Here is a 17,091-nt window from a genome sequence, read left to right as displayed (position 1 = left end):
CCCTGCACATCCCCTGGACAGCCTACCTTTGACACAATGAAAGAAGCAGGTGGAATGGAGGGACATGAGGTGGAGGGACTGTGTCAGAAACCACATGGTCTACACTAGCCAGGGACCCTGTGCTCTTTGAATTAACTCCACAAAATTACCTGAGCCTTAAAGCTGTAAAGAAACCTTCACGGTGAACCAAGTGGCCCATCTTCTTTGCTCTCCATGCTACCTGTCAGCAGAGTGGGTTTCCCCCAGCTGTACTGAGGAACAGAACTGAGGGCCTGTACTGTGCTTCACAAGTTTTCTGCCCTTCACCTGCACCCACAGGCTGCACCTTTCCAAAGGGGATAATGTCAATAAATTATCTTTTCTTCCCTTCAGCCACCCTTAGTTTGCTTTCTCTCCTATGGGCATTAAGCCATGTTCAACTCTTTCTTATCTTAAAAAAAAAATCCCCCTTTCACCCCACATCCCTCTTAGCTACTCTGTCTCCTTCCTCCCTGCCACAGTAACCCTTCTTTAAATAGTTGTCTCCACAGCCTTACTTCCTGTTCAGCCTTCAACCTCAGGCAATCTGGCTTCTGGGATCAAGGCTCGTCTTCTGAAATTCACTTGGCTAAAGATCACAGGACTGTCCCACTGTGCATCCGAGGACAGTTCTCGTCACCTGTGTCTTGTGACAGCTTGATGATTGGTGGCCCCGCAGACTAGGTCATACATTCCCTCAGGAAGCTTTAAGATACTCCTTAACCCGGCTCCCTTGGCACCGAGGACCCTTCCATCCCACCCCAGGGCTCCTTATAAGGATGGATTTTTCCTCATATTTCCTTCTCACCCCCTCCTCAGGGCTACAGCTTCATTAAGGGCTGTCTTTATCCAGGTGGTTCACATATGCAAACCTCTATTCCGAGTCTTCCTTCTGAGTGCCTGGCTCAGATAGACAACCACCCCTGGGCTTGTCCACATGGATGCCTCCCAGGTGCCTCAGAATAACTTGTTCCCTGCTGAGATTTTCCTCCCTCACACAGTCAAGTGACCACTCTCAAGAACACCCCCACTCAGTGTGTTTAGCTCTAGAGACAATCACCAAACATCCCATGGTCCAAGTGGGAGCTGCGAGTGGGAGGCTAGCCTGTGCCGAGTCACACACTGCTGACAGCCCTTCGCTGTGGCTCACATCAACCCTCAGAGCAAAGTGCTACATCCTGCTCTCCTCACGCCCCCTTGACTTCCTGTCCACATCTTCTATTTCTGGAACACCCCTGACTTGACCCATTCTTCTCCTCCCAGTGGCCTAATATCTAATCCAGACCACTCTGAGTTTTATGTAAGTGATGAGTCACTTTTCTCAGTGCTAAACACCTGGCAAGGGCAGCTTAAGAAAGGAAGGTATCCTCTCTGTCTCATAGCGCAAGGGTCCCATCCAGCATGGTGGGGAAGGCTTGGCAGCCTGAAACCAAGGGAACTGGTTCCTAGTGCATCAGAAGTCAGGAAGAAGAGAAAGATGGAAGCTGGTACTCAACACTCTTCCTCCTATTTACTCAGTCCAGGACCCTAGCACAGGGGATGTGACTTGCCATATTTGGAGTAAATCTTCCCACTTAAGTTAACCCAATTTAGAAACTCTTTCCCAGGCCCCGCCAGAGGTTTGCCTCCTGGATGACTCTAGATCCTTCCAGTTGAGGGCCAATATTAAGTATCTTGATGGTGTACACTTGTAACCTTGTTGAAACAGTGTCTTTCTTGTTTCCATCGTAGCACCTGTTACTCCAGGTTAGCTGGCCATGAACTTCAGGCAATTCTCCTGTCTCCAGGGAATACTAGGACTGCAGATGGGCGTGGCTGCATTTGCTATTTACATGGAAACTTAGGTGGCACAGTTGGCACAGCTGACAGTTCTACCCACTGAACCTTCCTCCCTGCTCTTTCATCTTCTCAATCTATTCTTCACACCACTATGTTTAGGTGGAAGCTCCGCCTCAGCCCTGCTTCTCCCTCTCCAAAGTGCATGCTTCCGAAAGCGGCCCAAGAGGTGACCCTCCCCCTAAGATGTTCAAGATTATACCTACACACCTACAGGGTTTTTAAGACCTGGATATTAGACCTGCTGTGTGATTTCTCTCCTGCCTTTCTGAGAGACACCCAGGAGTTGCTTTGCTCTGTCTATTAAAATCTGGTCTTATTAATTCGACTAGATTCAGCTTATTGCATTGGCTGAGAACCCCCGCCCCACTCCTGCCCTGCCAGCAGGGATTTTCAAAAATTCTTATCACATCTCACTGGAACTGCAGAGGTATTTCCATATTTCAGATCTACCAATCTGATCATTTGCATCTTCTCTAAAATCTATTCTTGTTATTATTGTTTTGCCCCTCCCTCTGTTTTATTTTCCTATGTGTGTATATGTTTATGAGTATGGGGCATACACGCATATGCACACAGCATTCATATGGAGGCCAGCATTTGATGGTCCTCAGTTGTTCTTCTACCTTAATCTCTAGCCAGCTTGCTGTGGGGATATCTTGTCCCCACCTTCTGGAGCTGGAATCACAGTTGAGCTGTTAGCTTATCTGGTACCTATGTGGGTTCTGGAAATCTGAACTCTAGTCTTCTTGCTCACATGGGAGCCAATTGTTTTCATCTCTGAGCCATCTCTTTAACATTTGCCAAAACTTTTTTCTTACGATTTCACTGTTTAGCCCCGTCTAGTCCAGAATTCACTGTATAGACTAGGCTAACCTTGAGCTCATAGAGAACTACGTACCTCTGCCTCTTTCATGTTGGGACTGAAGACCTGACTCACCATGTCTGGCCTCCTTTTGGACTCGGGAGGGTGGAGGGCAGATAAGGTCTCACTTTGTAGCACGGGATGGCCTAGAACTCATTATGTAGAGCACACTGACCTCAAACTCAGAGATCCACCTGCATCTGCCTCTTGGGTACCAGGATTAAGGGTGTGCACCACCATGCTGGGCCTATCTTTTTTATTTTTCACACAGGGTTTTGTACTCACTTTATAGTCCAGACCAGCTTCATCCCAACCTTATCCCCATCCCTTTCCCTGCTTTCAGGGAATTTCCCTTTGGAATTCATTTTCCAAAAACATCCCACTCTCTCATGACCGAATTATCCTCAGTCCTTCTCTTCATGAAGTCTTCTCTCACATCACGTTTGGCCTCTTTCCTTGTCCCTGAGGGCTGTTTAGACATCTCTGCCACAGGGAGTTTTCTGTGAGGCTGAGGCATCTGAGCTGTGGCACACTGGCACGCCATCTCTCACACAGCTCACATTGCTTTGTATTAACCCCTCTGCCTGCCTGTTTTCTTAACTCTGCTAAAATCTCTTCAGCCAGAGGAACACCTCTTCTTCACCATAACATACATGAAAGAATACTGATGACCGAATTCGAACACGACATTGCCTGCTCTTTAACCTGAAACGAGTTCCTTAATCTTCCTGATACATCCCTGTTTGCATTAAATACATGCCTCCTCGTGCTGAAGAAGGGATGAATGGGGTCTTACTTCAAAGGTTACTGCAGAAATAAGGAGCATAGCTCAGTAGTAGAGCACTTGGGCACTTGGCCAGCCCACTGAAAGAGAAACGGCTAAGCGACACCGGTAAGGCACTTTGTCAGTAGCCGAGTCAATGACTACAGTCCTGCATCTTGTCACTGATCTGCAGCAGACTGAACTTGACTCTTCAAAAAATTGTGCTTTTACCAGTTCTCTCTTTTTGAAAATAGTTATGTGTGTGTATGTGTGTGTGTGTGTGTGTGTGTACACCCTAGGGCATTCCATGGCATACTTGTGGAGGTCTGAGGGTAACTTGTGGGAGTTGATCCTCTTCTTTCTTCTACTTGGGTCTCAAGGATGAAACTCTTGTCATTAGGCTTGGCAGCAGGCACTTTTGCCTGCAGAGCCATCTCACCAGCCCTCAGTTGCTCTTTACATTTTTTTTCCAGTATCTTTACAAAATAAAATAAAATGCAGGGCAACAAGATGTCTTAGCAGGCAAAGGTGCTTCCCACCCAAGTCTGCTTAATCTGAATTGTATCTCTCTGTCCAACATAAAGGAGGAAGGAGGGGACCAACTCCACAAAGTTGTCTTCTGACCTCTGTACCTGCAAGCTCATATCCATGTCATATACACACACAGTATTTTAGTAAAACCAGGAAAGCTTTGGAAGTTTATAGTTGATCCCTGCACAAAAGTCATCATCTCTTCAATATTCTGATTTTAGTAAATGAGTGGCCAATAAAAACACTGTTTTTGTTGTTAGGTTTTATTATTTATTACATTTTATTTATTTCGTAGTGAAGGGAGTGCTATACATGCTATGATGCGTGAGTGGAGTCAGGGACAATGTGTGGGATCCTTTCCTTTCTTGTTTTTCCTCCCTCCCTCCCACCCTCCCTCCCTCTCTTCCTTTCTCCTTCTGTGCTTTTATCCAGAGCCATCTTGCTGGTCCTGCTGGCTTTAAGCAACAGGGTCTCTCACTCTGTAGGTCAGGTTGCCCTCAAACATAAGCTCGTTCACCCAGCCCTGAGCTTGCAGCAATTCTCCTTGCACAGTCTCCTACATGTTTGGATGGCAGGTGTGCAATACCATTTTCTGACATTTTTTTTAAGGCCGGGTATTAACAACTTAGGCTGGCCTGGAACTTACTATGCAGCCCAATCTGGCCTTAAACTCACAGTGCTCTGCCCTCAACCTCCCGAATTCTGGCACTACAGGTATGTACTACTTCATATGACTCTTAAATATCTAGTTTTTAAAAGTTCATTTTGCTTCTACCTTTAATAGTCAACCTCACCCCCCCCCCCGAAAAAAAATTTCTAACTTTACATTTTTTCAGACTTTCAGTCTAGATAGATTCTTCTAGTTCTTGCTTTCCAGAGCACAGTGGCTTCCGGTATTCTCTGACATAAGTGGTTCTGGAAAGTTTTCTTCATTAAAATCTACTGTCTGTTAAAATACACCATGTAGGCCTGGTCAGACTGTTCCATTGGTGAAGTGCCTGCCAAGCAAACCTCATTGACCTGAGTTTGAGCCCAGAATGCAGAGAGAAAGAACTGACTCCAGAAGTTGTCCTCTGACCTCCACACATGTGTTAGCAATTACCTTCACCATCTGCATAGAGATATCACATAGACAAGAATAGAAACTATGACAGCATCTAAAGTATGTATGTCCTGGCTGGGATTATAGCACTGACCTAACTCAGAACCACAGAAGCATGTCAACTCAAGCAAACTCAATACATCAGCACCAAGAGATCTGTGTGTACCTGGTGACGTCAACCCATGGAAGCAGTCTTCTGTATCGGTTCCTTCCTTACATCTCCCTGCCCAGTCTAAGTCAGACCACAGACTGACACCTTCAGGAGAAGTGAAACTTAGGGACACAGAACACTCTCAGTGTGATTTGGGACACTCTACTGTAACAGAGGAGTGTGTTTCTTCACACCTTCCACAGTCCTTTCTGTTAGGGGCCTCTGGCTGGTGACCAATGGTTGGAAATTAATTCATTCTTTGGGTGATATCAACTATTGTAAAAAGCAAGACAACAGACTATCATGATCAATAAAGAGGCATGCTTACTTAATGATAGATCAAAATGGTTCCTACAAAATAGTAAGACTATTATGACATAAGGTATAAAATAAGAAACGAGACATGATGGTGGCACAACCTTTAATTCCAGCACTTAGAAGGCAGAAGGCAGATCTCTGAGTTCGAGGTCAGCCTGGTTTATATACATAGTGAGTTCCAGGAGAGCCAGGGGTACATAAAGAGGCCCTGTCTCATTCTGTAGGCCAGATTCAAACTCGAAGAGATCTGCCTGCTTCTGTCTCCTGAATACTAAGATTAAGGGTGTGCACCACCATTGTTTGGAAACCCTATCTCAAAACACACACACACACACACACACACAATGAGGGAACAAACTTAGCTGAGATCAGTAGTGCACAGCCTTAGAGGAAACTCAAACACCCATGGGCTCTGAGTTGGCAGTGAGTCAGCCCTCTTAGCTTTTCTGCACCCTCTTCTAGAAACCATACAGACAGCGTAGAAGATATGAAGAAAACTGGACATCAAATAATGATATCCTGCCTTTTGATTTTTATTTCTCTTCCATTCGGAGTATCTGTAGCAAAGGAAATAATTTCACTAGGAGGGGCCTAAAATTAGTCTTGTTTAGCTGTTGTTTGGTTTCCTTTTAGAGACTGATCCTCCAGACTGACCTGTGCTCGAATTCAAAATCCTCTTCCTTCAGTCTCCTATATTCTGAAACTAGAGAGGGAAGCCATCGCGGCTAGCTTTTCAATTCCTTTATTTATTATAGTTTCACAGATGGGTGATCCCTGTGGTTTTCAAGTGATTATGTGTGTGACTCCTGTAAAAATGTTGAAAGGTCTGGTTACGCCAGCCTTCACCCCGGAGCCTCCATAATCTTCTCCTCGGGACCTCCAGAACTGGAGGAGTGGAACCTGGTCGCTCACATTTCTTCCCCAAGCTCCAGGGTGGTTCTGATTGTTTTTCCAACTGACGTCGTTCTGAGTGTAGTATCTCCAAGGACCCACGCTGCGCTAGCAAGTTCAGCAGAGGGCGCTCTTTCCACCTTGCTTCACGGAATGGCTAGGGGGTAACTCTGGAGCACCAGGAGCGTGTCAAAGGTGCAATTCTGCCGTTTTTGGTCCTCAATGAAGCCAATCCTTTTGTAACTCTAACCAAAGCAAAACTCATAAAAGATATTACTCTTGTTTTAATTAAGACTTTATTTTTCATTTCCGTGTGTATACTGTGTGGCGGGAAGTAGGGTGGAGGGGAGGTTCAGGGGTTGGGAGCAGAGTGTGTGGATTGCCTGAGAATTGAACTCTGGTCCTCTAAAAGACCGGGAAGACTCTAAACATGCAGCCATCTCTCTGGCCCCACAAAAGGTATTCCAATGTGTTCCCCTCTTCCCAAAGAACCAAGACCAAAGTACAGCACTCTGTGATCTGTGGTCTATGCTCATGAGAAGAGGTGAGAAGCCGGACATGATGGTATATGTCAGTTACTCTAGCATGTGGCAGACTGAAACAAGAAGATCACAAGTTCAAGAGAAGCTCGGGTACCCGAGGGAACTCCTATCTGGGACCCTCCCTCAAACCAAGCAAAACAATGCAGAGAAAAAAAGACAAGATAAAGCAAAATGAATGAATGAACGAATAGATAGATAGATAGATAGATAGATAGATAGATAGATAGATAGATAGATAGATAGATAGATAGATAGATAGATAATTAGGCTGCAGAGGCTTACAGTGTATGGGGTGGGGGATTCTGAAAAAGCAGCAAGTGATCCAGGCTTACACGCCATGGAAACTGCAGGAAAAGACTGGTGGTTCACGGGCATTCCCCTCTGCAAGGTGTTTTTCACTAGGATGGAAATGGACAAAGATTCTATGAAGATACTTGACCAATAAAGCCCAAATTCTGTGAAGTATAACTGGAAACGAACAAATACATAGAAGATACAATCAAGAAGATGAAGGAGTGATCTTATATACAACACTGCATTAAAAATTTCTAACATGAAGGAGGGTAAGCTGTAATTCTATTACCAGCGACACTGAAAGCATGTCTTAGATTTTACTTGTGCTTCCAAATGTGGGGGATGCATAGCCCACTACTCAAGAGGCACAGGCAGAAGAATAGCCACAAATTCACAAAGTTAACCCCAGCCTGGTCTACATAGTAAGTTCAAAGTCAACCTGGGCTGCATGGTGGCACCTTATCCCAAAAGAAAGCAAAGCTGGGTGTAGTGACACATGCCCTTGATCCCAAAACCTGGGAGGCAGAAACAGGTGATCTCTGTAAGTTTGAGGAGTTTGAGGACGGCCTATAGACCTATAGAGAGAGTTTCAGGACAGCCAGAGCTACATAGAGAAACCCTGTCTCAAAAACAAAAACAAACAAAAACACGTGACTGTAATCTCAGCACTTGGGAGGAAGAAGAAGGACTCAGAAGTTTGAAGCCAGCCAGGGCTACATGGAAATTCCAAAGCCATTTGGGTTATATGGAATCATTTTTTTTAAGTTCTGAAAATTATGAGAGATTGATATTAGCAACACATTTACAATATTTCTGAAGAATTCCCATGATATTTATCTCAATAATAACCTTAATAGTCTCTTCATAATACACCTGGTGATATTTTAATAGAATTGGGGTAGGGGAATAGCTCACTGTTGCAGACATAAACCATGTCAAACAAGGTTGGGAAAAAACAAGTCCTGGTCACAGTAAGAAAATAAACTATCTAGGCCCTATAACATTATGATCTCTGGCTTTAGAAAACAACAGTTTTATCATTGTGGATAATTCATATTTCTGTGCTAAGGGGCAATGTACTAATATTTTATCTATTGGCAATATCTTCTAGTTAGCATTCTATCTATGCTGATTTGATTAGGTGCCCCTTATGATGGGAAAGAGGGCAAAGCTTCTTCCTACCAACAGTGCTGTGCCCTCTGAAGGTCAATTGTCTTTTAAGAATGCAGAAAACCTCTACCATGTTATCCTTTAGAAAATGTTTCAGAGATAGGAAATGACGGGAAGATTTAATGTTACCGTGACATCTCTGTAATTCTTTCAAAGCTGTAGCAAGCACAATCTTTAAAGAGAAAAAAAAATCAAGTCTGTTTTTAAAAAAATGTCCTATACTTCAAGCAGGGAGAACGCCAAGAGGAAACCTGGTTTTGGTGGATGTGTTGTCCTTGTTATCAGCACAATATGAAAACCCACTGCACTCTGAGACAGTTCTTCATTGGACAGAAGCAGACAGGAAATGGCCTCATCTCCAGGAGGCTTAGAGATGGCAAAACTGACTGAGACAGCGGATATTCAGGCCAATCAAGTCAATTCTCTGACACGGAACAGCATGGCATGGAGCGTGTTCTATTGGGAGTCTCCACCCCTTCTCCCATCAGGAAGCAAGGAGTTGGTGGTGTGGTAGAAGCAAGCAGTCTTGGTTTCTAGTTTTAGAGAAACAGCAAAGGATTTGATTACAATCAGCTGTTGTTAAAATAGTAAATTATCGTCTAAAAACCAAATTAGCCACACCTATGGGGGGGGAATCTCAAGAATGCATTGTATTCATAAAAGCTGGCTCTGAATTACTCCTGAAGATGGACCCTGATGCCTATAAACAAGGGATTATGCACACTAGAGCCTTCCTCTCCCAGAAATAGCTAAGGAAGGAGGCCTTCTTTAAATCAAAAAACAAAAACTGAAAAAGCAAAACTGCAGACCTACAGACTTTCATAGTTTTCCTTTATTTCGCTGGTGAAATGTCACAGTAGCCAATAGGAATAATATATTTTCTTTGAAATTAACAAATGTCATGGCGGTTAAGGGTGGGTGCGGACGCAGAGAAAGAACTTGGCACGAAAATGTGCAGAGCCTCTTGCAAAAGCAACTGCAACCCAAACATACTTCCAGATAGACAAGAACCACCTGCTTAACAGAGAGGGTCTAAAAGATGAACCAAGGAGATGGACTGAAAGTTGTTTCTATCAATTTTAGTATAAATAAAGGAACTTACAGACATATCCAATAGATACCTTGTTTTTAATCCCAGCACTTTAGAAGCAGAGCAAGCCCATCTTTGTGAGTTTGAGGCCAGCCAGGTCTACATGGTGAGTTCCAGCCTATCCAAGTTTATACAGTGAGACCCTGGAGTCTAGGAAAAGGGGGGTTGGGGTATTTGAATATCTTGTGGGGGGTGCTGAAGAGATGGCCAGGAAGTTAAGAACATTTGCTGTTCCTCCTCTTGCAGAGGACCTGAGTTCTTCTCCTAGCTAGCACCCACAGTGACCAGCCCTCAACAACCGGTAACTCCAGTTTCAGGGGATCTGATGCCACTTCTGGACTCTGCAGGTACCTGCATGTACATAGGTACACACATACACTTGGGCCCAAACACATACACATAAAAAAGGACATGCCAGCATTAGATTTCCCTTCTATTATTAAGCATAGAAAGATATATAATTATGTATATATTCCTACAGTTAGTCAAGAAACACCTGTGGAAGTAGATAGCTTACTCCTGATAAGAGTAACAAGTACCCACACACATACTTGGAGTCTTAGTTAATCTCTATAACAGTGCTCTGCTTTACGCTGCCTAAGGGCTAAAAAAAAATCTAATTCACAGTGTTATGGAACATGTCCGGGTTCATATGACAAGAGATTCAGGCAGAACTGCCTCAAGTCTGCCCAACTCCGAAGCCCACACTCCCATCCGCTCTGTAATACTGGGCACTACATAAATGTATGACACGGTCAGTGTAGAACTTCACCTCCACAACAAGACAAAAACAAATTACAGGGAATCGTCCTGGGTTTTAAAATTCATTGATAATTGTAAAGATTCCAAGGACACACTTGTGGACAGACAGAAAAGATAGAAATTTAATCTACACGACATGCCTAAGGGAACACAAACAATTTTGCTTGGTCAATACAAAGTCAGAAACATGATTTTTTTTCTCTTCTTTCCTTTCTTCTGATTAAATTAAACAATTGTTATGGGCACCATTCATAGTTTTCTGCCCCTTAAAATACAATGCCAGTGTGCAGCTTGTCCTGCTAAAAGCCAGGTTCCCACTGAGAAATGGACTGTCTGTGAAATGGAATTCATGGGGGACTCCATTTACTACTGGGCCCTAACCCAGGCAGTGGTGGCGCATGCCTTTAATCCCAGCACTCAGGGAGGCAGAGACAGGCAGATCTCTGTGAGTTCGAGGCCAGCCTGGTGTATGAGACCTAGTTCCAGGACAGCCAGAGCTGTTACACAGAGAAACCCTGTAAAAAAAAAAAAAAAAAAAAAAAAAAGATGAGGTACAGGAACATGAATAGGAAGTGGGGGTAAGGAAGTCCTGTGTTCGTCACATGCTTTCTGGTACATGTGTATGTGACCTCTACACTCAGACACCTACATGCAGTATTTTTAAAATAAGGTTTCTTATTTGTGTGTGTGTGTGTGTGTGTGTGTGTGTATCACAGCACCACTGAAGAGGTCATATGAAAACTTAGTAAATCAGTTCTCTCCGTCTACCTCAATAAGGGCTCCGGAAATCGAACCCAGGTTGTACTACTTATGTGACAAGTACCTTTACATGATTTCTAACACCTCCTGCCAGCCTTCCAAAAACTCCTGGAGAGCCCGGCCTTGAAAATAATTCAAGGTGAAGGCCAGAAATGTGAGTTACGGTATCTACTGCCCTCTCCTATATGGGCCAGACTGTGGCCCTAGGGAGATGCTATTCCATCCTGCGCCTGGGGTAGTCCTGAGTGTGCTCCTACTGTCAGAGCAATAGACATTAAATGCTGGACAAGACCCCCTTGAACTACAATGGGAATTTCAGGTTTCTGACTTGGGGTTTTGTTTTGAGATAGTGTCTCATGTATCCCATACTGGCCAGGAAAGTGTGACTTGGGCAAATCATTTTTTGGTCCCCAGCTCCTGGATGCTACATCACAGGAGTGTCCTCACACCCAGGCTTGAACTTCTCTGAGCAGAGAAGGCAGAATACAGGAAAGGTCCAGACAGAACAGCAGGTTCCAAAACTGGCTCCCAAGGGCACTGTAGACACCCACCGAGGTTTCTGAGGCCAAACCTTAGATCTGAGAAAGACTCTGGTTTGGAGGGAGTGTCTATGGGAATAGCTAGGCTATTTTAGTGCCGGTTACTAGTAGGATGTTTTGGATTTCCACATTGATTCAACAAACTCTTGGTTATGTCTGGTAAACAAATAAACAAGAAAGGGGTCTGGAGAGATGGCTCAGTGTTGAAGAGCAGTTCTTATAGAGAACCTAGGCTCAGTTCCCAGCAGTGACATGGCAGCTCATAACCATCTGTAACTCCAATTCCTTGGGATCTGTCCCCCCTCTTCTTGATTTCTTGGGGCACCAGGCACATACATGTTGCAGAGACATACATGCCAGCAAAACACTCATACAAATAAATAAAACTTACTCTGGAGGCAGAAGCAGGAGGATCTCCGAGTTCGAGGCCAACCTGGTCTGCATAGGAAGTTCCAGGAGAGCCAGAACTACACAGAGAAACCCTGTTTGGGGGGTGGGGCATGACTGGCACATACCTTTAACCCTAGCAGTTGGGAGACAGAGGCAAGCATCTGATATCTATGAGTTCTAAGCCAGCCTGGTTTACATAGCTCCAAATGAGACAGAGCTACACAATGAGGCCCAGACAATAATAATAATAACAATAATCACAATAATAAATAGCAATAATAATGAATAGTAATATTAATAAATTTAGAAATAAGATGGAACCCAGCTAAATGCTGATTACTGACGTGTGAGATCATGACTTGGAGATTGTTTCTAAATGGCAGAAACATTGTTTCCTTAGAACTTACTTTAGCATTCTTCTAGGTAACAATGTGACGCATGGAGTTCCCGGCTTTGACTGTGTGTGTGTGTGTACACATACGTGAGGCCATTTTACAAAGAGGAAGTGTTTCTAGTTCAATAAAGTTAAGGGAAGGAGTCACAGCTTTTTCCTATTTTTTGAGACAGCCTCACTACAAGGCCTAACTGGATTCAAAGTCCCAACCATCTTATTGCCCCAGGTTTCCAAGGGCTGTGAGTACAGGTCTGATCATTTTCTTTTCAAAATGTGTGTATGTGTGTGAGAGAGAGAGAGTTGTGTATTTATGGGTGCACACCACCACAGCACCTGTGTTTTGGTAGGTCAGAGGACTACACTTTGTAATTTCTGTTACCTTTACACAGGTCGTGGGAATCCAGCTAATGTGTATAGGCTTGCAATGCAAGTGCCTTTGCCCTATAGGTAAGTTCCCATTACTCTTCCTTTTGAGTTGACTGACTGTGTGCCAAGGCTGACCCAGGACTCCCTGGTTCAAATGATTCTATTCTCATCAACCTCAGGAGTAACTGTGACTACAGGTAGGCTCTTTTCTGAAGAAATCACACACACACACACACACACACACACACACTATGGGCCATATATTGATGTTAAGGTTGACTTAAGATTGTTGTGATCACAACTGTTCCTATAGAAAATGTTCCCAAATTACCTACTTAAAACTTTAATTTCAGTGATGTGAAAACTTAATAGATGGGAGGGTGGTGTGTGTGTGTGTGTGTGTGTGTGTGTTTGTGTTCTCTAAACTACTGTCTCATGACTTCTATGAATTTGTCTTGCGCTCACCTTCAAAAGTTAATGGTTACCCAAAGGAGTATTTAAACGGTAAGTAAAAGGACTCAACAAGAGAAGAGAAAACTGTCCAGAGACAAGCTGGGGTGCACAAGCCTTGAACTTCAGGGAAAACTGAGCGCTGCGTGTTCAGAATTCAGCTTCCCACAGGCGGTTTCTTCATGACTTAACTGTGGAAATTTGTGCAAAATAGAGGAACTTACGGGGGCGACTTGGAAATGAGAATCTGCAGGCTAATTTCTTTCGAGTGACAAGTAGGGGCTCAGAGACACAACTCCTCTTGGCTCGGCGAGACTGCCCCCTCTGCACGGCCCACGTGGCCAAAGTAAACAGAAGGTGGGCCTGGGCGGGGAGAACCCCGGCGCCGCCGATTTGCAGTCTTTGGAGTCTTTAAAGCACGGGCCCCTCGAGCTTTCTGGGCATGGTCTTGGAGAAATGGGGAGCGGCTTGGCTGGGCGACAGGGAAGGGAGGGTGGCAGGGCGTGGGGGAGAGTGGAGAGCAGTCCGGTGCCGTGCTGGGAGAGAGAGCCCGGGGTCAGGGGCCTCCCCGGAGCGCGCAGGAGGGAGCAAGAGTTTCCAAGTGCGCTCCGGGCCCTGCGGGGGACAGGGGCGCCGGGGACAGAGGCGCGGGTGTGCAGCCAGCGGGCTGGGGGCGGCGGGGAGCCCGGGGGCGGAGCGGAAAAGAGGAGGCCCCGAGCCCCCGGGAGGTAGCGAGCGTCTAGCCCCGGTGCCGCGTCCCCGCGAACGAGCGAGCGCACAGCCGGGACCCCGCCGCGCCCGCCCCCGCGAACGAGCGAGCGAGCGCACAGCCCGCGCCCGCGCCGCTCGCATGCCAGTCACGTCCGCCCCCTCGGCGGCTGCCCGAGAGCCGGCCCCGGCGAGCCGGGAGAACAGACGTCAAACTGCCTTATGAATATTGATGCGGAGGCGAGGCTGCTTTCGTAGAGGAGCAGAAGGAAGCAAGATGGCTGCCCTGTAGGATTTGTTAGAAAGGAGACCCGGCTGCGACGGCGGCGGACTGCGAGGCTGAGGGACCAGAACCAGGTCAGAGCGCTGCTGGCCGCGCCTGTCTCTCTCTCGCTCTCTTTCTCTCCTTGCTCTTTTCGGCCGCGGAACTGTCCCTTTCCAACCTTCCTCGCTTTCTCTCGGCCTTGCGGGGACTGTCATGTCACCCACAAATACCAAGAGGGAAGAGGGAAGCCTCACAAATTACTGGAGCTTCTTCAACATGGCTGACAAATATAGTTTTAATTTAGCACCCCCCCTCCCTCCTGCAACCTGCACTTCTGGGGTCCCTTCTTCCTACTAATGTGTGCCCCACTCCTTACCCAGAAAACTTACCTTTGAACCTCCCACCAGCCGCCGGCCTTTGAGTCTCAGGAAAGTGAGTATTTTCTTGGGGCTACCTTTTTGAAAGAACTCCTCTTTGGGGATCACCACTTTTCTTTTTGATCCTCGTCCCCCCTGACCTTAGTATAAGCCAGTCGAGTCCCTCGTTTACCCTCAGACACCACGGAAAGAACACTGACCCGGTGTTTTTGACTCTTTTCTCTCCGGTAGTGTTTGGGTCCTCTTCTGGGTTTGTGTCTCCGGTTTCCAGCACGTTTGTCCCCTCGTGGACGACTACACTAGACAAATGTCACCATGAGTGGATTCGGGATCCACTACGTGTTTTGTTCTTTTTTCTTTTTCTTTTTCTTTTTCTTTTCCTTTCTTTTTTTCCCCCTCTTGAGTCCGCGCGTTTTGTTAGTGGCGCTGAGTGAGAGAGGAAAGAATAGTTTCTCCGCGCCCCCAAAGAAGACCAGAACCCACTTTTCTCAAGGTTCACAAACCCTGCGTGGGCTGTACCTCCCAGTTTAGGAAATGTGTGTAAGAGAATCTGTGCAAATCTGTGTGTTGGCTTTGTGCTGCCCCCGAATCAGCTTCGTTCTGTTCCCCGTAAGTGACAGGCACACACAAAGGCAGGCGCAGGCCGAGGGAGGGGGCGGGAGAAGCTTTCCGAGTTGGAGAAGGCAAGGTCAGGGGCGCCCAAAGAAATGAAACCCAATCCCTGCGAGGATCTCTAACAGTCCATCCCAAATTTTCTTAACTCTGGCCCTCGCTCTTTTCTCTCGGTCTTTCACCACCTCCCCTCCCCACACGCCTCACTCACATCCTGATTCTCTCCACCAGAACTGCTTGCTTACGGTTAGAAAGCTAATGGGGTTTCTATGGAGAGTTTTCTACTATGGCCAGACCAAGTGTGGCCTGGGCAGACTCCTGGGAAGGTCGAGTTAAAAAGACGTGCTACTCGGGGGTTAATGCCTTCATGATAGACTTTTGAGTGCTTTGAGAGATTTTTCTTTCTCTCGTTTAATTATTTGGAATTGAAATCGGTTGGTTTGGGGTTTGGTTTGGTTTTTCCCAAGTTGTTTGCTTAAAATTTAGGGAAATGTTTTGGTTGGTGTTTGCCTATCAGGGGGAGCAGAATACTTCCGTGGACTTACAAAACAATCACAACTCACACATAGTACTTTTGCTCTAATTAAGGATTATAATGACAAAATTCATACACAGAAATACACATAAGAATAAGATTGTATGTTAGGGAAAGTTGGGATTCACAGGGAAAATATATTGGTTTGATTTAAGTCTGTGGGTATTGTTGCCTGGCTAATGAAATCATTGCATTTGCATTTTAATGGTAAGTTGAAATACTGAAGGGGAGTTAAATTCATCTGTTTCTCTGTGTGTGTCATAATGCATTTTGAATACAGTACAAATTACAACACAAATATTAATTTTTAAAAATGTTATTAGACAGTAGAGTGTTTCTAAAGGATGGGGGTTAAACTTAAGATGGGGGGGTAGATTTAACTGCAAGGGAGAGGGAAAGGCATTTCTCTGCACCAATCAAATCTCCAAACCTGCTCACCCCGAGTAATTCACTTCACAAGTCTTTCTGTTTTGGTTTTCAGTAACATGGTTAAGCTTGCTTTAAGCTTGCTCCTAGGGGCTTATCCACATGACCAGAAGGAAGAGATATTACTCATCTCCGAACAGAAACACTTTATTGGTTCTGATTTGCCCTAAAGTAATAAAGAAAACACAGGGTTTTTTGTTTTTTTGTTTTTTGTCTTATTGTTGGTTGAGAAAACTATGGTTAATTAATTATGCCAGCAATCTAGAATTCCAAAAGAGTAATTTGTTTGACTAGTAGACTAGTGTGTTGTGAGTTCTTTGGGGGCAAGTTTTCAGATTTGTGATCTTTTGTGTCCTCAAACTACTTAAGAGTATTTGCCATCCTAATAAATAAAAAATATTTTAGTTGGCTTACTTTTTTGTTGTTATCATAGAGGCTTACTCTTTCCTGTCATGAAATTTAGAATCTTGTTATTTTGTGCATCTTGGTTTCATCTGAAAAGAGTTGCTTAATTATTATTTTAAAAGTGAAAATCTGTATATTATTGAACACTGTATAAAAATAACACTTTCTCATTTCCTAGAGAAACTATTCAAGCAAACACAGGATGAAGAGTCTCCAATAACCTTTCATACATTATGTGTGGTACCACCTAGGTATTCTAAAAGGTCTTAAGAGCCAGTTGTCTTAGTTGATTTCACTTTAGAAAAAAAAATTAAACAACAAGAAGATTGGTAGCTTTTACAAAATACATTGTTTTGTCTATTTGTGTATAGAACTAATGAATAACTTGGAATGAGACTTCGCTGTGTTTAAATTCACTTCTTTGTCAAATAGTTTTAAGGCTTTCAATAGATTTATTGTTGTTTCGGTCTGTGCCAGGAACCGGGGGATGGTATGGTTTCCAGGTGGCAACATATGGCCCTGCATACTGGCA

At 44.8% G+C, this 17,091-nt stretch overlaps 1 protein-coding gene across 2 annotated transcripts in view; it reads left to right on the top strand.

The window, feature by feature from the left end:
* The first annotated feature begins 14,185 nt into the window (after positions 1-14,185).
* Positions 14,186-17,091, top strand: part of Tet2 (tet methylcytosine dioxygenase 2) — an 85,384-nt gene continuing 82,478 nt past the window's right edge. For both annotated transcript variants that reach the window (XM_057793240.1, XM_057793241.1), the window contains exon 1: positions 14,186-14,296. The gene's annotated coding sequence lies outside the window, so the exon portion shown is untranslated. The remainder of the gene's footprint in view (positions 14,297-17,091) is intronic.

This window comes from Chionomys nivalis, chromosome 18, assembly GCF_950005125.1.
Source record: "Chionomys nivalis chromosome 18, mChiNiv1.1, whole genome shotgun sequence".
Taxonomy (NCBI): Eukaryota; Metazoa; Chordata; class Mammalia; order Rodentia; family Cricetidae; genus Chionomys; species Chionomys nivalis.
Note: the sequence above shows the minus strand (reverse complement) of the source record. Positions and strands in the feature narration are given on the sequence as shown.